The sequence below is a fragment of the Neodiprion fabricii genome, chromosome 4, assembly GCF_021155785.1.
Source record: "Neodiprion fabricii isolate iyNeoFabr1 chromosome 4, iyNeoFabr1.1, whole genome shotgun sequence".
NCBI lineage: Eukaryota > Metazoa > Arthropoda > Insecta > Hymenoptera > Diprionidae > Neodiprion > Neodiprion fabricii.
The window spans coordinates 14,536,216-14,558,295 of NC_060242.1; the positions used below are offsets into that span (position 1 = coordinate 14,536,216).

At 40.4% G+C, this 22,080-nt stretch overlaps 1 protein-coding gene across 1 annotated transcript in view; it reads left to right on the forward strand.

The window, feature by feature from the left end:
* LOC124179942 (maltase 1-like) overlaps positions 1 to 22,080 on the forward strand; it is a 139,644-nt gene that overhangs the window by 115,632 nt on the left and 1,932 nt on the right. The window lies entirely within an intron of this gene.

Genomic DNA, 22,080 nt, shown 5'->3' on the forward strand with positions numbered 1-22,080 from the left:
ATTGAAATTTGAAAGACAACGAAGAGATAAAATTTGAGGTCGTAATTTCGGAACTTCAAGTTTGTATGACAGGGATAGTAAACCGTGACCAGCAATGAATGGCATTTCTGATTTGGAGAAATTGAGGATCTTATCTTCACTATCAATCATGAATACGTCGATCCATGAGTCCGAAGTTGAAGTATGGTGGGTGGCTTCTGATTTTACAATACGTAGAGCTCTGGAGAAAGCGAACTCGCGTAAATAGTTGCCTTCGAAGTTGTTTGTGAGCAAATTGCAATCTAAATCGCCAGTTAAAATGATGTTATTATAATTATTGATAAAACGGTTTAAAGTGTCGCTAAAGTCATGAAGTAGCTTGGCTCGTGGTTTTCTGTAAATAAAAGCAAGAAGAACTGAACGCGAGTTGGGATGATGAATGTCAAGAAGCATGTATTCAGGTGAATTTGAAAACTACCAGGAGATATTGCGAGCAATTCAGCTTTTAGGGATTAATGCACGTAAAATGCGACTTCACCTCCCATACGACTTTCTCGATCATTTCGTAGCAGAAAGTAGTTATTAATATTTTTGAGTTCATGTTGGATGTGAGTGTGTAACCATGTCTCGCAGATAGAAATTATGTTGAAGAAATTAGGATCAAAGTAATCACGTATTTGATCGATGTGTCCAAGGAGCGAAATTGCATTAAATTGCGCGATTTTAATGAAAGACGTAAATGTAGGTTTTGGACTATTCGGGGTAAGAGTTGGTGTGGACACAGTTGTTGAGTTTGTATCAGGTCGTGCCATTTTGGCGAAATCATCAGAAGATTGAATGGTTAATGCAAGATGATCATTTTCTTTATGAGCAAAATTTTTCCGTATCTCGACCAAACATGTCCGTAGGAAGCCGCAGTAGCAGCTAACTTCGTTTTTCGCAGTAATTTGTAGACTGGCGGAGGTAAAACCTCGTTTATGAAGATATTTACATCAAAATTTTTACCTAGTACTTCTAGTTGGGATTATGTGCTTTTACTACGGTTTTTGTTTAGAACACAATATCGCAGGGACGAAGCGGTTAGGGTGGTGATAAGAGATATAGAACCAGTATTCTTCGACGAAGCTTGAGGTTGAGCGTTATCTGCAGAGTTTTTGTTTTTTGTAAGTTTGCGTACTCCTAGAATATGGCATTGAAGCTCGGGGATGGATAGCGACGCAAAGACATTGCGCGCAATCTGATCGGAAAGAATATTGCATGTCGATGGTATGCCTGAGATGATGATTTCATTCGAAACAGAATTTTGCGAATTTTGCGATGGAACGACTGTTGTCTGAAGAGCTACGATATCACGGGCAAGGTTTACGTTGGATCGTTCGAGAGCTTCAATTATTCTAGTATGAGAAGCGATAGCGTTCTTGATTTCTGGGAGACAGTTTAGTTTGGGGCTTATACTGTCTAGTTTCGCATCATAACTACTTAGTTTGGATAGGATTATATCCAATGTTGAGGCTGATGGTGTAGAATCTTTTCGTGAGGTACTAGCGTCGTTTAACGGCATGATGGCTCAATTTACTAAACAGCACGCGTTGGCGGTGAGATAATTTAAGTAACTTTTACTGCAGCCCGGATGAAAAATCGATTACAATCAGCGCACGATATCTGAGAGGCTGCAATTCGTTTCTTGCATTTGAAGCAATAGTTCGACGTGCAGAAAACGGTAGAATTAGATATTCACAAACAAAATTACAATAACTACGGTACTAATATGTGTACAATGAGCGAGAAAGAGAAATGCTTTGTCTGGGGAAAAAAGAAAGTGGCGTGGATAGTAATGATTGATCACTAGTGGTTAATCGATGCCGCGTTTACTGCCTGAGCATAAAGTAGTTGGTGACTTCACCAACTGATGATGCGATGTGAGTACCTTCCTTTGATAATTGTGCGTAGGTGAGTCGGATAGCGTGAGAACGTGGCTAGTTCGGCGTCTCAGTGCAGCGAGGTGGAAGGGCATACGCAGGATATATCAGATGTACGCATGCGTAGGAAATGCTGGATGTGACTTAGAAGAGCAGAAGACTACACAACGCATGCGCTACTGGCCGACCATAGAGAGAGGTAGAGCTACGCGCGCCAGTTGGAGGTTATGTGCGATGTTCAAGGAAACCGATTTTCACCACGAGAAAACTCATGCAAGCAAGTCCAGCAGGACGCAGCCTATTAGCAAGAGGTGAAAAGCGGTATTGAGCACGCTTTAATCCTAAAACAAAAACGCCCGAAGGCAGGCGGTGGCAGAGAAAAGCACAGAAAAGGAGGAGCAAGCAAAACTGTCAACCATGTGTACTCACAGAGATGAGAGATTATGATGATATTTATTTGGCTCTGGGGGTTAGCCCATAAGAGCTCATTTACAGAAAACGTTGTACAAAGGCATATATAGGTGTATTAACGCTAACTTAAAATTAAAAATTGATTGATATAGGTTGTACAGAGAACAGTATCGGAGCTATTTATACTAACTTAACACTAAATACAAATGGAGTAGCATACGGTATCAGCGTGGTACAGTTTAGGTGTACATTTGGGCGTGTGGTAAACAGAAAAACGATACGCTAGTTTCGTGAAGCGATTTGCAAGCGTGCGATGGACAAAGGATCAATACCCTAGTTCTGCAAGTAGGCAAAGAGCCTCGACTTATATTCAGCTAGGGATTCAGACATGCGTAGAGCTTCAGGCAGACTGTTCCAAAGCGATGCAGTTATGAATTTGAAAGAGCCCTGTCCAACGGACGTACGGCAATATGGAGTTATTAGGTCGAGGTGAGAGCTCCTGGAGGGGCCATTTGTGAACTCATTTCGGAACACAATCATATCTCTTAGATGCTCGGGATTGCACATTTGCAATACCGTGTATGTGAGGGCACTGAGAAAATGAAGTCGACGCTTTTCAGTGTCGAGCCATCCGAGATCACGGTAGGAGTTCGTTACATGTGCATCTTGTGGAAGGTCGCATACAAAACGGACACATGCATTGAGTGCCCGTGTTATAGCGACATTTTGCTCTTTCGTCACGTCGGACAGGACCACGCAACAATAGTCGAGTATGGGGAATACCAGAGCCACGATCAACCGAGCACGGAGCCTACGCTAGAGGATACCTCGATTTCGCTTCAGCTGTGCTAGAGTGCCAAAGATGTTCCCACGAATAGCCGCAGCCTGTGGTCCCCATGACAGTGCGGGGGTTAACAGGACCCCCGAGCACTTTACCACAGAACCAAGCTCGAGCCCTACATTTCCAATTTCAATTGGAGTTTGCAGTGATATTTCCACATTGTTTGGGTGGCGAGCAAAGCCCGTTAGCATAACCCCCGTCTTCGTGACGTTGAGAGTAAGTCTATTTCGTGTGGTCCATTCGGATACCGCTTTGAGGTCAGCGTTGAGGAGGCCAATATACCTCTGTCTAGTTCATCCGGTCGACAGTGCAGGAGAATTTGAACATCGTCCGCATAAGCCGCATGCGAGGAATGTGACAAGACGAGAGGGAGATCTCGGATGAAAATAGAGAATAGAATAGGCCCGAGCACTGAACCTTGGGGAACTCCAGACTGCACGCGGTCCGCTGTCGAGATTTTTCCATTTTCACCCCTGACCGACTGTGTTCTACCAGTGAGATAGATACAGAACCACGTTACGACCTAAGGGGAGCAACCAATGGTGTAGAGTTTCGAGAGCAGGAGATAATGATCAACGCGATCAAATGCCTTACTAAAATCCAAAAATACAATTATAGTAAGCTGCCGGTCATCAATGCCCAAACGAATTTCATTCATTATACCTAGAAGCGCTGTTTGCGTGCTATGCCCCGTCCGAAAATCTAACTGGTACTTATCGAAGAGTTTGTTTTCGTGCAGGTAGGCGACGAGTTGTTTGGCCACAATCCGCTCCATACACTTTGAGAGAGCAGTCAGGAGGGATATTGGTCGATAGTCTGATAGCGACTTAGGCTGAGCAGTTTTTTGAACGGGAACGATAATCGAATGCCGCCAGGACGAAGGAAAGGTCGCAGTGAGAAGAGACGCGTTTAGGATGGTTAGAATGATAGGCAGTACGGCTGGGAGAGCGTGTTTCTAGTAGCTTATTGGAATATTATCACATCCCCTGGCCGCTGTCGAAAATCCATGCACAACTCCATAGAGCTGCCCTGGCAAAATGTGTTGGAAATAGAAACGTGAGTCATTAAAAGGTCCCATTTATGCCGCGTCAAGGGTTTCTCTAACATCACCTATTGGTGTTTGATATGCCGCTAGAAGAGCGTTGTTGAGCTCGGTCACAGAGAAAGAGACGGGCAGTCGCCTCTTATTGTCAGCCACAATTCCGGCGCGCCTTAGCTCATGCCATAAATGCGTGGGTCTGTGATCGACGAGAGTCTATTTTCATAATAAGCGTGCCGTGCCATCATAAGGGTCTGCTTACAGATGTTTCTCGCCTCGACGTACGCAGCCCTATCCTCAGCACTTCCAGTCCTACGCACTTTATCGCGAACCCGATCCCTACGTCTTATTTGTTGTCGTATCTCTTTTGTAATCCATGGGCGATGGGTGCGCCTTACTTGTGTCCTTGCCGGTTTCACCGTGGTTTGGTCCTCGATGGTGCTCAAAATGCCTCGATGTAATAAGTCGATCTGAGTATCAATGGTATGAGCATCGTAGAGCGGAGCCCAGTCATATTTTTCGAGGGCGCGAACATAGGCAGCAATCTCGAAATTACGAAAATCTCGATGGCATTCCGTATGAGTCTCAGATGCTTCACAGGCATCAATGTCATAAACGAGGTGTATTAAGTCATGCCCAGAGAGGTAGGAGGCATCCCTACTACCTTGTTGGCTTACCACACTTGGGGACCAAGTGGTTTTTAAGTAAAAAATGCGCTGATTTCGGAAATCCCAGTCCCCGTGGGCGCAAAGTGGCGGGACATGGTTTTAAAAATCAAAAACTGAAAAATGAGCAAAAAAGTCGCATTTTTTCGCATTCATCGTCGAATATCTCGGAAAGTATGACTCTAAGGCAAAAAATGTACGGAAGTGAATCTGTCTAGAATTGCATTTTCCACAAGATGCTGTTGGTCTTGGATGTGAATTTTCAAAATTTGATTTTTTTTTATGCAAAATACGAAAAAAAGAATTTGCAAAATTCAGTACTCATTATACCCCTTAAAATTCATCCAACCTCTTTGATGATATGTAATTAGTTACCTCTTTTGGTTCCAAAACAGTAAGTGAAACCCGATCCCTGTGGGTTGAATAGTTATTGCATAATTAAGCAACAAAAAAAAAAAGTAATGCCTTCTGTAACCTTTGCTATAACACTGACACTGGTCCTGATTTTTTTACACATATTGGACACCCTCAACAACAATGTCCAATGGTTTTTTAATTTTTTTTTTGCAATTTGACGGCCTACAGAATTGAAAAAAATCACTTTTTTTCCTAATAACAAATGGAATAACTTTCAACCTGTACTATAAAGTGTTACTTTATAGTACACGGCTAGAAAGCTGTTTTCAGGACGCGCAATTTCAAAAAAACAAAGTCGAAATCCAATAGGTAGATCCCGAGATAATGGCCTTCAACTTTAGAGCTCATTTTTGAGACAACTATGGATGCTAGCACAATCTGCAGAACGCCGATCGGTTCGGTAAACCAACTCCTATCCACGTGCAAGTTGTTGAAAATATTATAATACGCATTCGCATTTAGAATGCAGGAGAGAGTGAACGCCGTCGCGCGAAATTGCAGCGTGCGCGGCTCCCGTGCAGCGTGTGCGGCGGTGGTGGGAGAAGAGCCCAGCCGTATTTGCATAAAAAATTTCCTCGGCGCTCTCTTTCATTGCGAATTTCTCGGCTTCTATCCGACCGAAATAGATGACTTTTTTTCTTAATTTCAATGTTTTGACTCAAGGAATGCAATGAATATAATCCTTATCTCAAATTCACCACAGGTCACAAGATATCACGGGAAATTGTAGTACAATACAGTATATTGCAATTGTTTCAGTTAGTAGAAACGATAATATTTGTAAGAGTTATACAAGTACGTGTATAGAAGCATGGATGAATCGTTGCTCCTATGGAAGACTACGACAGGCAGGCGGTCGAAGCCAGTCCTCTGGTGTTCTAGTTCTGTGCTGTGGGTTGAGATTTTGTGTTGTCAAGCAATTTCGAAGATGACTTGGGGTCCCACTGCGTAGCGCGCTGTGAGTCAGTGAGCCGAGGAAGTAATACCTCCTGCTCTTTGTCTTAAGCCAGCCTAATTCGCGATAAAATTCTGTAATATGGGTATCTCGCGGTAGATCTAATACAAATCGAATACAGGCGTTCAGAGATTTGCTACGAATAAGATTTTTTTCATTAGTGATGTCCAAGTATGTAACACAGCAGTAATCAAGGTGTAGGAAAACCAGAGACATAATTAGGCGTACGCGGATTTCGACTGGGAGCAGGTCCATTGATATTTTGAGTCGATACAAGATTGAGTTTATGCATTTGGATACTTTATTGACTTGAGAACCCCAGAGAGGGAGAGGGAGAGGGAGAGGGATTGATTGATGTCGTTTATTTAGCCCATGGCTACTTCAATGGTACATTTTACAGAGGTACAAATATGACTGTCACTTGGGAGACTTATTTTAGGTCCCGGCATTAAAGTACCGCGTGCATATCTGCACGGATTAGGGAAACCCAAGAAAAACCCAATCAGACCTCGTCTTAATAGTCACATAACGGTTCATTGTTCACACAACTTTCTCATACATACATCTCTTTAATATATTCTTTCACTTTACGTCTAAATGTGTTCACATTGTCAATTGATTTTATACTGTTTGGTAAGTCATTATAAATTTTAAATCCGCTGTATATTAGTGTGTTTTGTGATGTTGTTTGATTACGCTTTGTGATGTGTATATTATTTCGCTATCGTGTGTTATAACTATGTATTTCGCCAACTAGAGTTACACTTTCCGCAAGGTAAGATGGACATATCTTTAATTTAATTTTATGCACAAATATAAGCGTATTTAGAGTAATTCGCTGTTTAACATTAAAGAAATGTAATGCATTTAACATTTGTTTGATCGGTGTAAATTTACTACATCTAATTATCGCTCGCATCGCTCAATTTTGCACTTTTTGCAATGAATCAAGTTCAGTTTCACCAATGCTTAAGAAAATCGTAGAACAATAGTCAAAGTGCGGGGCAATCAGACTTTTATAAATAATAGTCCTCGTTAGCGGCGACACAGAGTTTCCAATTCGGAACAAAAAATTTCCTTTTTTAGCAATTTTTTTAATTGTATACTTTATGTGTTCTTTAAAGTTTAAATGCTTGTCAATAATTATACCAAGGTATTTAATTTCGTCTACATTTTCAATTAAGTTATTTTCAATTTTTATATTACATTTAAAATTGTAACCAGAGGTTCGCACTCCTCTTACCAACATGAATTTAGTTTTAGCAACATTTAAACTTATCATGTTTCTGTTTAGCCAAATAGATACCTTATTTAAATCATAGTTAATCTTCTTTTCAATGTCAATGGAATCAGAGCTACTATAATATATTATTGTGTCGTCCGCAAACATTTTACATTTACAATATTTTAATTCTCCTTTTAAATCATTAATATAAATCAAAAAGAGAAGTGGACCCAGTATTGAGCCTTGTGGAACACCATATTTCGTCTTTCTCTTTGTGGAGATCACATTGTTAAACTTTACTTGCTTAGTGCGCTCAGTCAAGTAACTTTTGAACCATTTTAGCACATTATTTTTAATACCGCATTTGTTTAATTTTTTTATTAATATATTTCTGTCAATTGTTTCAAACGCTCTCTTAAAGTCCAGAAACGCAACGCCAGTTTTTAATCGATTATCACAGTTAATTTTCCATTCGTTTAATACATTTTGCAAGGCAGTTTCGCAGGAATGACTTTCGCGGAAGCCAGATTGCTCTGGCACTAGGATATTTTTATTATCTAAATATTTAACTAATTGCTTATGAACTACAGTCTCTAGTATTTTCTCAAAGGTCGGAAGTACATTTATTGGTCTGAATTCACTCGCATTTATTGTATTTTGTACTTTTTGAATAGGTGTAATTAGTGAATTTTTCCAATCAGATGGAGATTCACCCATTCGCAATGAAACATTTACTAGATTAACAAATTGATCATCAATATAAGTCCACGCTTTTTTAATTATTTCCGCATTTATACCGTCTTCGGTACACGCTTTGTTTTCCAGTTTATTTACAATTTCTGTCAATTCTTTTATCGTAACTTTACTAAAGTTAGACCATCTATCATTATTACTATCATTAGTTGGTACATCTAATTATCTAAAATTATCACAGTTATTATTATTATTATTTTGATTAGAATTTAATATTGCATCGTTAATTTCATTTATACTGTTGATAAAAAATTTATTAAAATTATCAGCAATATCTTCATCCTTATCACAGATTTCATCATTAAATTTTACTTTACTTACGCTACTTTTTGATTTTTTACTTACAATTTGTTTTAAATGTTTTCACAACTTTTTACCATCTTTTTTGTTTTTATCAATTACCGTATCATTATACTCTCTTTTCTTTTGCTTAATTAATTTAGTTACTTCATTTATAATTTTTTCAAAGTTCTTCCAATCAGTTTCACGATTAGTTTCCTTGGCACTTTTATATAATTCATTTTTCTTATGTCTTAAAGCTTTTATTTCGTCGTCGAACCATTCTTTACTCTTCCACTTATTAATTACTTTAAGTTTAGTCAATGGAACAACTTTGTTTAACGTCTGTTCAATTGATCCGATCATATTATTGGCTATACTGTTTACATTGTTGTCATTAGATTTATCTATCCTATTAATCATCTCATTTAAAATTTTTACAAATTTAACATTATCAAGCTTTTTAAAATTTCTGCCAATGGAATAGTTTTGTTTACTTAAATTATGTTGATTTTTGGGTAATTTAATACTTAGGATGTCATGGTCAGTTATTTTTGGGGAATCCCAAACGTCACAATTTAAAAATTCATTTGAAAAGGCTAAATCAATCATTGTTTGTAAATTGTTAGTAACGCGTGTAAACGTAGGGACATAGTTCTTTAGTCCCATTTCACCCATTATTGATTGAAGCTTAGTTGAATAGTAACTATTTTTACTAATGTCAATATTTAGATCTCCCAGTAAGATAAATTGTTTATTTTCAGTAAAATCATTTATAATTTCCTGTAAAATCTCCATAAAGAGTGCATCACTCGTACTTGGTGAGTGATACACTACTGAAATAGTTATCTCATTCAATAATTGAACAGAAAACGTTAAGTTCCACGTGTTAGAGGAATAGTTTTTATTATTAATTATTTTAAATTGCGAGTCATTTCTAAAGTAAACAAGAATGCCGCCCGTAAATTTATTTTCTGAGTTTACTCTTATAAAATTATAATTATCCATAATTAATTCTGAGTCATTTATATCGTCAGTTATTCTGGCTTCTGTTAAGCAAACAATTAGAGGTTTCTTGTCAATCATTAATTGTTCGATTTCGTCTTTATGTGCTAAATAACTTTGTGCATTGAGATGTAGTAACAATTCATGTGGCTGTAATTGCTAATTACTCTCTTCTGCTCTTTTCTTATAGCTCTCAGCAATTCTAATATAAATAGGACAACTTTTGTCAAAAGCATTGTGCTTGTCATCATAAATACTATCATTATTCTTTATCATATTTTTATGCGCACAATTAGTGCATTTTAACGCAGTTGATTGGCATGTTTTGCTGCTGTGTGCACCTTTTCATTTGCCACAAGTGACCTCTCTCTTACAATCATTCGCGTAATGGTTAAACCCGCAACATTTAAAACAACGAATTACGTTAATGAGCTTAATCACTTTGCACTGTTTCCATCCAATGGAAACTTTTTCCAAAAATAGTAAAACTTTTTGCAACTCGGGATTCACCTCAACAATTACGCTGAGCTCGTCTTTCTTGGTATAGCCAATTCGCTTGACAATTTTCATTTCTACTTTCTGGCAGTACTCGTTCAATTTATTTTGTTTGACAATGTCATTGATTAATTGTTCATTTTCTAACGTCGCTACTTCGCCCTCAATGTAAAGAATTTTAACAAATTTCTTTTGAGCTTTAGGAGCTTGAACTTTAAACTCTTCTCCGATTTTTTCTTCAAAATCCTTTTGTAATTGTTCTTTGTCATTAACATTTTTAAATGTGACAACAACCGTTCCGTTCTTTTTCTCTTTAATATTTTTGACTCCGACTCCAAAATCTTTAACATTAATATTACCTTTCACGTTGTTCAAGTTCTCGTTTTTTTTGACACCGTCTTGGGCGGCAGTGTCGACCTTTACAGGCTTTACAACAATCACTACGTCTTTCCTTTTATTTTGAACGACATTAGCATAAGACGCAACACCATTACTATTGGCTCGAACGTTATCATTAATATTTTGCAATTTTACATTTTCATTTGTTAATTTATTTACAGTTTGTTTCAAGCTAACAATTTCGCTTTGCAGCTCGTCAATTTTATCCGATAGTGGACGTACCTTGGCCCTAATTGCGTTTAGAATTAGCCGCCTTAGTACCTCCTCGTCACCGGCGTTGCTGCTGTCTATCGATGAGTCTTCAAGCCCCACCTCTCGTCTCGTTCTCTTGTTTCGGTTGCCGTCTTGTTTCTTCTGCTCGGTCCGCCCGCATGTGCCATCATCACTGTTTGACCCCGTATGAGTCCCGTCGCATTCCATTGGAGTTGTTGTCTCTTTTTTTTCTGTTTTATTTGGATGGTCACAAAGTTGTTTTCGCAATCCACCATTTCGCCCTTTTCGTTTTTTGCTTTGTGATATTTGACACAGGCTGGGTGATATGCCTTGTCACACTTTTCACACACACATACAATTATTTTCAACTGCTGCTTGTCTTTTGCACAAATGCATTCTTCTTGGTTCTTATCATTCATTTTTCATCAGTGGTTCGACAACTCAGTATCATGAAGTGACCAAAGTTCCGTAGCACCCCGGGTTGATTGCCACTATCAGATACCCAGAGCCCCGAAATGATTGTCAATTCAAACCCTTTGAATGTGTCGTGCTGATCGTTACACAATAAAGACGTCTGCGCAGTAAATCGGCGCAAGGCACTGTCGAAACCGTTTATCGCGAGATTGAAACATGAAAGTGGAAAAACTTGATAACAGACCGAAAAATGCACTCGCGAGTCAGAAATTACGGCTACTGATAAATTATTGAATTAGGCATCTGATGAGCCATAGAAAATAAAAAACTGATCCCTCCTTCTTGAGTGAATTGAACGGGTTCACACAGGTCGACGTGACATACGTCAAACCGCAGAGAGAGAGAGAGAGAGAGAGAGAGAGAGAGGGGGGGGGGGGGGGGGGGGGGTACAAGTCCCCTCAGGCGGCATATATATAATCAAGAACGAAAACAGAAAAATTAATAAATACGAAAATAAGTAAATTGATTAATTGATACAAAATAAAATAAAAATAAAACACAATAACATTAATAGAAAATAAATAAAATAAATAAATAAATAGATAAATAGGTATGTAAATATATAAAAATAAATAAATAAATAGGTAGAAGTAAGTAAAGATAGAGAAAGAAACAGAATAGGATTAGTTGAGACCGCCAGTACTCGAGCATAACAACTCATGGAGTGAGCCGAAAAATAAAAAATAGTAATAAAAATAAATAAAATATATTTATATATAATAGGATTATAGATAAAGACATAGCCGGGGCGAAAATTATCTCGTGACAGTAAGAAACAGAAACAGAAGGCTAGCAGGGCAGAGAACAATAAATACAATAAACATAAAAATAGAATCACTAAAATAGAATAATAAAACAAAATAAAATAGAATAGCCTCATATTTAAGACGGGGAAAATAACTACTGCAAAGAATCAAATCTTTGTTGCTCGAGATTTAAGTAATAATCATAAAGTTTGACCTTGAATGTAGCTAGCCTGTCACTGTCAACAATGTTCTGTGTGAGTGAATTCCACAAATAGCAGGCACTGACTATAAATGATTTTTGGTAACAGACAGTGCGGCAGTGCGGAATGCAAAGCCTGGCAGTAGCTCCCGTATTGACAGCAATACGTTGCGACCGCACCTCCGCTGGTTGCAACGTCTGAGCCAAATAAGTTGGCCTACCTGAGCGTAAAATAGTAAAAAGATAAGAACCGATTAAGTATAGCCTCCTATTTCGCTGAGTTAGCCAGCCCAACTCAAGTCGGTGTCTCGTAATATGCTCATCCCTCGCTACGCCTGTAATAAATCTAACAGAGGCGTTGTCGCTGGAGCTTAATATCAAGTACACCAGGTAGATTATTATTATAAGACTGCTGGACAATAATCGAGGTGAGGAAATATAAGAGCCGTAACTAACCATTTACGAAGAGAACCAGAAAACACTTCCTTGTTGATTTTCAAATGGTATAAGACCCTGTTGACCTTGTTGCAAATTACATCAACATGGTCATTCCATGTCACAGTCGAATTCATAATTATTCTGAGGTTACGGACCCTGTTGACATACTCGATTGTATGATTCCCAACCTTAATTAGTGGTAGATGAGAGGCATCTAGCCTGTTAATAAATTTGGAACTACCACAAAACATTCCCTTTGTCTTTTCAAAATTGATTTTCAAGCAATTGTCACCGGCCCAATCATGAATTGCTTGTACATCACACAAGACTTTACTTACGCTTATGATGAGTCGCCCGATACGGGACAACATGAAGGCCATTACAATAAAAAATACCTAAGAGTTGACGGGAATCAAACGAGTCAGAGTTAAGGTTGGCGTTAAAATCTCCCACAATAATGAGATTCTTATACGATTGCGCAAGTTGCATAAAAGCATCCTCAAACTCTGATAAAAAACCAATTTTCGGAGGTCGATAGACGACCGCGAACAGAAGTTTAGAGGCGTTCGGTACGATAATCTCCATAATCAGATACTCAGGTTTGTGACAATAGAGATTAGGCGAGGATGAGATTAACCGCGCATTTAAACTTTTGTGGACATATACCGCAACCCCACTTCCGCCCTTGCCTAATCTGTCATTCCGAAAAAGGATGTAATCTTGAATCCCAATAAGTTCATCGGGAATAAGATCATGAAGGAACGATTCAGAGACTGCTATGACATGGTAGAAATTGTCTGAAAAGTAACTGAGAAATTCATGGAAATGCGGAACAAGCGATTGCACATTCACATCACAGATCGTCAAACAGTCCGAGTCTCGAAGATGTGCGTTGGGTCGAGCAGCTGGGGTAGCAGGTGACGTCGACGTCGATGTCCGTTGCACACGTCCCAGAGACGCAGAGGGTTGAGCAGTAGGCAGGTCAGCAGGAGTGCGTATGCGTAATGGTACCTCTCCGGTGGTCTTCTTAATATATATTGTACCCCTCCTAGCCCAAACATATTTGACGCCGTGTTGACGGGCATAGTTATGTGCGGAGTTCAGGAGCAGTTGCTCTGAGGATGTCAGGGATGCGTTAACAAAGACACGAGCCGCAGGAAGAGAGTCAACGACATCCTTGGCTAGTAGCCCACTTTTAGCTCGCCAATTATCCAGAAACGAATTATGAGTGGACGCGGTTTGTCGCCCTTAGAAGGAATTAGATAGGCGCTAGCTATATCCCCAGCTGGACAGGAAACACCCAGGGCACCAGCAAGACGTGAGACCATTCCTAGCACAGTAGTGCCAGAAATCTCCGGAAGACCCGTCACAAAAACCTCGAAGTCTTTACTTTGCTTCTCTAGTTGGTCCAGCCTTAAAGAGGTGAGCGGACAAGACCTTCTCAGTGCATTGGTAGAGGAGCCTGACTCTTGAATCGATCCTACCGATGCAGCCAGTTCTGACAGCCTGTTCTCAACCACATCAGAGCGATTTTCGAGGGTTTGTCAGCGGGCAGCTAGAGCGGCATTAGACCGCATCAGCTCGTCAACCTTAGACACCAGCTGCTGCGTTACTGATGCAACACTGTCGAGCTTTTGCGCACAGCAGTCCAGCCTCTTTTTGATGTCCTCGAAATTATCTAGTTTTTTGAGGACAGTTTCCATCGCCCCTGAAATAGTACGGAGTTCACTGGCCAGTGAGGTGCTTGAGACAGGCCGACCCCCAAAAACACGACCTTCACCCAGTTCTTTACGTACCCCGGAAGTACCGGCGATAGCTGCGGTACCCGAATCTCGCATAGCCTGACCTGGAGAAGAAGGACTGCAAGCAGTACACATGTACTGAAATGCTCCAGGTACGGGTTTAGAAGACAGTTCCAAATGTTTTTTCACACAACTTGCGCGAAATGACCTCGCACAGATACCCTGCCAGCCAATGTCTGATTCCGACACAAAGCCGCTGCAGAAACACAACGTTGTGTCATAGTAAGGCGACAGTAAATAGATGTTTAGGCAATCTGGAGATTATCAGAGCAGCTGAGGTAAAAACAATGTAAACACTATCACCAACAGTATTAGGATTGACCTGTGTGTGCTTGTACGTAATATGCCAATAAACACACATAAAACCAGCTCACGCAATACACACTCTAGCGGCTAACAGCTGAATTAAGTCACTCAAAGTGGCAGTTATAAATTTTCACTTTAAACGATTAAATAAAACACTGAAAGCACAGTTACAGGGAATAGATTACTGTCAGAACAGCGAGAGGTACACCGAAACTCAGGGGATACCACTACACAAAATAAAACCGAACCTAAAAGTCCGATAAAATATAGGAAAATCCTGCACCTGAGGTAAGCACAACCACTCAAGTTGACAGCTGAGAGAGAGAGAGAGAGAGAGAATCTCTGGACAATGGACAATCTCTCTCATATGCTGAATGATCTGATTTTAGGTTTTTCATTTTAAGTTTCTTGATTTTTTGGTCACAATTAATACATTTTTTGTCCCAGCTTTACATTCTTTCGTTGCATGTCGTTCTGCGCAATCTGCGCACGTTTCTTGTATTTTACAATCGTTAGCGAGAGAGACCGAAGTCACTCGAGGCCATGCCACCAGAGGTCACTTCGTTTCCATAGATCAACTGTGATTCCTCTTGACAATAAATCCGCGGGCTTTTCTTTGGAAGACACGTGTAGCCAAGTCGCGTCTTGAGACAATTCTTGAATTTTCGTGACTCTATTAGCCACGTACGTTTTTCTCATGTTCGGCGATATCGAAATCCAGCTGAGAACGATTGTTGAGTCACTCCAAAGGAAAACTTTACGAAGTTTGTCGCCGTATGCTTGTCGTGCCGTGTTACATAGTTTTACGAGTAACAACATGGCATTTAACTCCAATCTTGGTAGTGAAATAGTTTTGAGCGGTGCGACTCTGTCTTTTGATCCAATGAGATGTGATTGTTCATTTCCCTTTAAATCTTTTGAAACTGCATAGAGGCAGGCTCCGAATGCTATTTCAGAAGCACCGCCGAAGCTTACAAGATCGAAGGTCTCCTGTGCACTTTGCAGATTAACATTCCTTCCGATTCGAATGTCGTTGATACTTGGCAAAAAGCTGTAAAACTTCGTCCATTTATTTTGAATCTCTAGAGGCAGGAGCTCGTCCCACCCCGTCTTCGACTGTCACATTTTCTGCATTATGCATTTTACATTAATTATTACAGGACCTAATAGACCCAACGGGTCGAATATCTGTGCTATTTTCGAAAGTACGACTCGTTTGGTGATCTTCGAAGTCTCTTCGATTTTCACGCTGTATTGCGTGTATCGGAGTTAGAATCCCAAAGAAGCCCAAGGATTTTCATTGGACCCTCTTTGTCGATTGTTAGCAAACTATCTGCTTCGCGTTCTTTCGATATGTTTGCGAGGGTTTGTCGATCGCTCGCACGCCATCTTCTTAGTTGAAACTGAACTTTTTGTAGAAGTTCATCTAATTCTCAAAAGCTATTTCATCTAATTCTGCAAAGCTATCGTTTTTTCTATTATTTTCTCACCAGTTCTAACCTCGTCCATGTAGAAATCTTCTCTGAGGGCTCTAGCTGCCCGTGGGAACTTGTTGGTTTCTTCTGTTGCCAATTGTCGCAAACATCTGATAGCAAGGTACGGTGCGGGAGCTGTCCCGTAAGTCACTGTGTTGAGATTATACTTCCGAATTGGTTGAGTTTCGTCTGTTCTCCATAGGATTCATTGAAAATCTCTATCTTCCTCTCTGACGATGGTTTGACGAAACATTGCAGCTATATCTGCTGTAATAACAAACTCGTGTGATCGGAACCCCAGAATTATGTTGAACAAATCATTCTGCAAGTTCGGTCCGACCATGAACTTGTCGTTCAATGCTGTGCCAAGAGAAGTTTTTGCTGAAGCATCGAAAACGACCCTCAGTTTTGTCGTGATGCTATCTGCCTTTATGACTGGCTGATGCGGTAAAACGAATGAATCGTTTTGTTTCAAATTTGTGCCGTCTGGAACGAGCGACATATGCTTTTGATTTTGGTAATCCTCCATGAATTTAACGTACTCCGTTTTGATTTGAGGATTGGCCCTGAAACGTCTCTTGAGCGAAAACACACGTCAAACCGCCTGCTTTTTGACTCACCCAAGACAGCTTCTTGCTTTCTGGGTGAGGCTACTATAAACCTTCTGGTCTTGTCTCTTTGCACAGTCTGCGAGAATTGTTCCTCACATTCTTTTTCTTCTTTTGGCATTCGTCTTGTCTCGAGAGGTTCCTCTTGCTTCCAGAAACGCTCCAATTGCTCCTGTAACGCTGCGTTTGTTACAAGTCCACAGAAGCGCTGGTTTTCCGAACTTGCATCGATGAGCTCGACATTGACGATCCACCCCAGCAAAGTGTTGTGCAATCTTGAAATTCCCTTTGGTTGTCGAATTAAATCTGAACACATTAATCTCCAAAAAAGCCCAGCACCGACGAAGAGATCAATCACGCCTGGCTCATGGAAGTTCGGATCGGCCAATTTTAATTCATCCGGCAAACATATTAGTTTTGCACCGATTTTCACCTGTGGCAAACGTTCTGTGATGCTCGGTAGCACCAAACAATCGATGAGCGTTTTGAAGTCTGCGTGCATCGACCTTATCTTGACTGTGGTTGTGCGTGCAATGTTTGTCTGAGTTTTGTTAATACCGGTGATTAACTCATTCTGTTTTTCGCACTGGATCTTGAGTTTACGCACCATTTCTTCTGGTATAATATTCGACCGCGAACCCAGATTTGAGAGCACTCGACAAGTGTGCTTATTTCCATTAGCATCTTCGATCTTAACACGAGCAGTCGATAGTACTACATGAGATGTTGGCTTTTTTACGAAGCTTGCATTTAAAATAACAATACCTTCGGTCTGTTGACTGTTATCTCTTGCGCAATGAGTCACAACGGATTTCTTTGATGGCTCGCCGTTCGATTTTTCCTCCGTTGTAGGCTTGTTTTCTGAATCCAAATGTAACAATGTCTTGTGTTTTTTGTCACACTGTTTGCAGTTTGACGATTTATAGGCTGTGCTGAAATGTCCTTTTTCCAAGCAGTTCATGCATAACCTTTTCGATTTTGCTTCTTTTATTCTGTCCGATTCTGACAGTTGCAGAAATTGTGGATATCTGAATATCAAATGAGATTCATTGCAGATTGTGCAAGAGGATTGCGAAACGGAAGCTGAAGATACCTTTTTTTCTTTTTTTTTCCCACAGGAGGCTTCGTGGTTTCTTTTTTGTTTTTTCTTTTATCTATCATTTCGAGCGTACGACCTCTCTCATCTTGAAATGTCAGGTATTCTTCCAGCGTTGGTCGTCTGTTTATATCAGATGTTCTTTCTTCCCAATCTGTTTGTGTCTTAAAATCCATTTTATTTTTCAATAAGTGAATGAGAAGCTCGTCCCATTTGTCAACTGGAAGCTCCAAAGTTTAGAAAGCTTTCAAGTGTGATCGTACGTGGACGATCAGCTGCCTAATCGACGATGCTTTATCTTTCGTTATTGCTGGAAAGTCAAGCAGTTGATTTAAGTGTGTGTTGATTGAAGACTTCATGTTTTCATAATTTTTCTGTAGTAATTCCTATGCGTTTTCGTAGTTGGCTGCAGTCGTTGACAGTCCTCCGATGACCTGCAATGCCTCGCCACTCAACGAGCTACGTAAGTATTGGAATTTCCGAATTGGCGTAATTCCTGTACTTTGATGTATCATGGATTTGAAAGCATCTTTCAATAGAAGCCACTGTTGATAATCGCCGCTGTATTGTGGCAATTGTAATACGGGAAGCTTGACGCCTATTCGTCGATCCGCGTTTTCGTGATCATTATTACCATTATTATGATTTCGATTGTCTTGTACCTCCGCTACAGCTTGAGCCTGCGCTTGAACCATAGCTACGTCGATTGTTGTTTGAACTTTTATCGCTGCTGCGTAATAAATATCTTCGAAAACTGTGTGTTGCGCATCTGAATCGTCTTTTACCTTCGTTTCCGCTTCTTTATCTTTCGCGGTACATATTTTAAGTGCGTCAATTGCGTCCTGAATTTCTCCGAACGATTTGAAAAATTCATCAAACTTTGCTAGTTTGACTTTAGCCTCAGATAATTCAATATCATCCGACAGTGCGTTCTTCATACGCGTGAGCTGACCTTTGATAGTCGCTCGCTTTTGTTGCAACTGCTTTAACTCTGCCATTGTTACTCTTTTATCGAATCGGGAATGGGAAAGGAAGTGAAGAGAACACTCACCTGCGTTTGCTGCGACTGATGTTGCTTCTAACGACGAGCATCTGTCTGATGACCTTGAAATGATCTCTGTCCTTTGTCCAATGCGATGATGTCTGCTGTGACGACTGCTTCCAATGAGCCGGTGCTCCAATAAAAGCCCCACGTTGGGCGACAAATTTATGTTTGGGATGATGTACACGGGATTTTTAATAGAAAATTAAAAGACTTCATTCTCGTTACATCCTCCTTTTCACCATCTTGCTTCAACACTAATTTTCCTCACGAGAGGCGCTTGACTCGCAGACAGCAGCTGAATATTGAGAGCCGCTAACAGTTTAGACTGTAATACATCTAGACGCTGGCGATCACGACGACCTAGAATCCCCATAATAATGACGTAGTTTACAACCTCATTGCAATGTACCAGCAATGACCTCATCAGCAGGCGCCAGCACGCCAGTCTGCCTGATGGCAAGCTTGTCACTAATTTCGCTAATCTTCGCCGTATAGCGTGACGTGACCTCTGCCATCGGATCAACATCGTTCTTTACTTCCGTTACGGTAGCATTTATAACTTTCATACCTGATCTGAGAGTTACGTTATCAGCTAGTGTACTGTGAAATTTTTCGTGAAGTTCCTCAACAATCGTTACAAGCGTGTTGACCTTAGCAACTGTGGCTTCAAACGCACCGAAGCGAGAGTTCATAGACACCAGCAAAGATGATTTTTTTTATATTTCAGCTCCAATAGCGGTTGTCTCATCTTTCTTACAAATAGGGCAGCAACTAGGAACACGATTTGTCGCAGCCCTGCTAGTTTCAACCTGGAACCGTATCTTGAAACAGATAGCGTGAAACTAATGTTAACATTTGTCGCCAGTGGTAATGGCACCACTGGAGACATCTATAGCAGCGTAACACAAAGCACAGTTTGGAGGAGCCATACTACCAGCATGTTGGTATCGCAGATTGATATCAATAGGAGTTTATAGATGCCGCGAGGTAATCCAAAACAGTCAACAAAGGCTGAGTTCAAACTCACTGGTCTGACATTGACATTGACAGCTCCAGAAAATCAACAAAGTCAAATCGTCCGAGAAAACACAGCGGTTCAGAGCGCACTAAAAGACTCAATTATTTGATAGCCGCACAAAAAGGCGCTAGAGAGACCGGCACAGTGCGAACCGAGCGATACTAAACAGACCGAACTCGAAAAAGAAGGACTCAGAAAACGTCAGAAAATTTGACGAGCAATAACAGGCACATGTTATTTACCAAGCACCAAGCAAGAGAGAAAGAGACAGAAAGTATATTTATTTGATCCTGGAGTGTAAGTCCCCGAAGACAAGAGGCATGAATTAAAAAAAACCAATGATAACCAAAGACTAATTGATTACGATAATAATTGAGAAAAAAACAAATGCTGAAACAAAATAAAAAAAGCAAAAAAGGAAACAGAAGCTAAATCAGATTATCAAAAAACAAAAAAAGTAAATAATAGCTTAATCTAAATAACAAAGCAACCGAAGAATTAACAGGAACAATATCATACCAACCAAAATTAGAGATAGCGATAATATAATAATAATTACAAGCTCTACAGATACTCAAGCACAAAAAGGCTGCAAATTATCATGTATTCATTCAAGCGCCATACCCATGCCTTGCACAATATTACAAGTCATCACATTATCAAATTATCGTACCATACATCCAGTTCGCCAGGTTCGCTTCACACTCCTCCGCCGCCATCAAATATTTATAGCGGCGCGATCGCAAAACAGGTAGAGCAAGTAAGTACCGTGATTTCGGGCAGTAGCAAATTCCTGAAATGCAAACCAATAAAACGAAAATATTGCTGATACGTGATGGTGCGAGCAGATGGAACCTGAAACGTATACGTACGAGTTTGATCGCACCGTGACACAAGTTTCACCCGGAACCGCAGTTAGCTACGAAAAAACTATGGCTCTCTAAGGTATATTGCCTTGTAAAAAATAAATCCAACCAGAAGCAACCGATGATTATATGGCTGCAGCTATGCTCGCATCACGTGGAAGACACAATAAGCAGCGCACACAGTTATTGAGTGCTACCTGGACTGAACGCTCTAATTCTGTTGAAAAATTCGTAAACACTGGAGTGCAGTAGTCAAGATATGGAAACAGCAAGGCCACGATCAGCCAACGTTTTAGTCCTACGCTCGATAAATTCATTCATTAGGATTCTATACAGAACTGCTGTTGCCTTTTTCTCTCACGAGTACAACTTGTTACGACGACGACAAAATCTAAGAGATGTAGACGTCTTGTCTTTTCTGATATGAACTGCCGCATCCTGGATCCAAACAGCGTTGGATTCAAGGGTCGGGAAACGCTTAAGTATATCGCAACACAACTGGTATAAGTTTGCTGAGTAACGGCAGTTTGCGTAAATTTTGGCATCCGGATACCAATCCGCAATCTGTCTAGCTCTCAGGTTCGGTTTCAGCTTCTTAGCAGCAATAAGCTCATCACATCTAGCCTTCGAACATAATTCTAGCACAATAGCACGAGCACAAGGTCTGCCACTAGCTGCAATTGGGGTCCGTTTCTTTCCGATTTTATTTTTTTCCATGGGCTCAATTGTTATTATGTCGGCTAGTGGCAGGGTCATGTTCAGCACACGTCCCGATGGCATCGTAAATTTCTTCAGGTTCTCTTCAGTATCATCGGGGCACTAAGGTAGTCCGATAATCACAAATAGCGCAACCATATCGCGGCAAGCTAGGTGAAGAAGAGTGGTCTGGTCAGCCACAAACAAACCACTCGTAGAGGTCGAACCACTAGCCAGCTGATCTTCAACTGGCTCCAAGCAAGTCATAGCTGATGCGCTCTCTCCAACTACCTTATCCAATTCCACTATGACTCTTACCACAGACTCTCGAACTTCTGCAAGCCCCGCTATATACGCAACACTATCAGCAATGAGTTTATCGACTTTCTCATTGAGCGACTTAAGATCAGTTACAAGCGTGTCTACCTTTTTTGAGCTTCCCTCAATACCAACTAGCCTTGCCTCAATTGATCTTAGGATCTCTAATAAATCAGAAACTGGCTAACACACTGGACAGACTTCATGCACGGCATTATTAGCGCCTCTTTGTCGCTCAAGATTAAGACAAGTTTGCATACACTAAACGTGATAGTCGTATTAAATGGAGCTCTAGTTGTAACACCGTCGGTAACCTTCTCTACTGCTGCGAAGCAAATCCTACAAAGTGGCTTAGACATGGTTGATCGGGGATAGGTAATCATAGTATACACGCAATG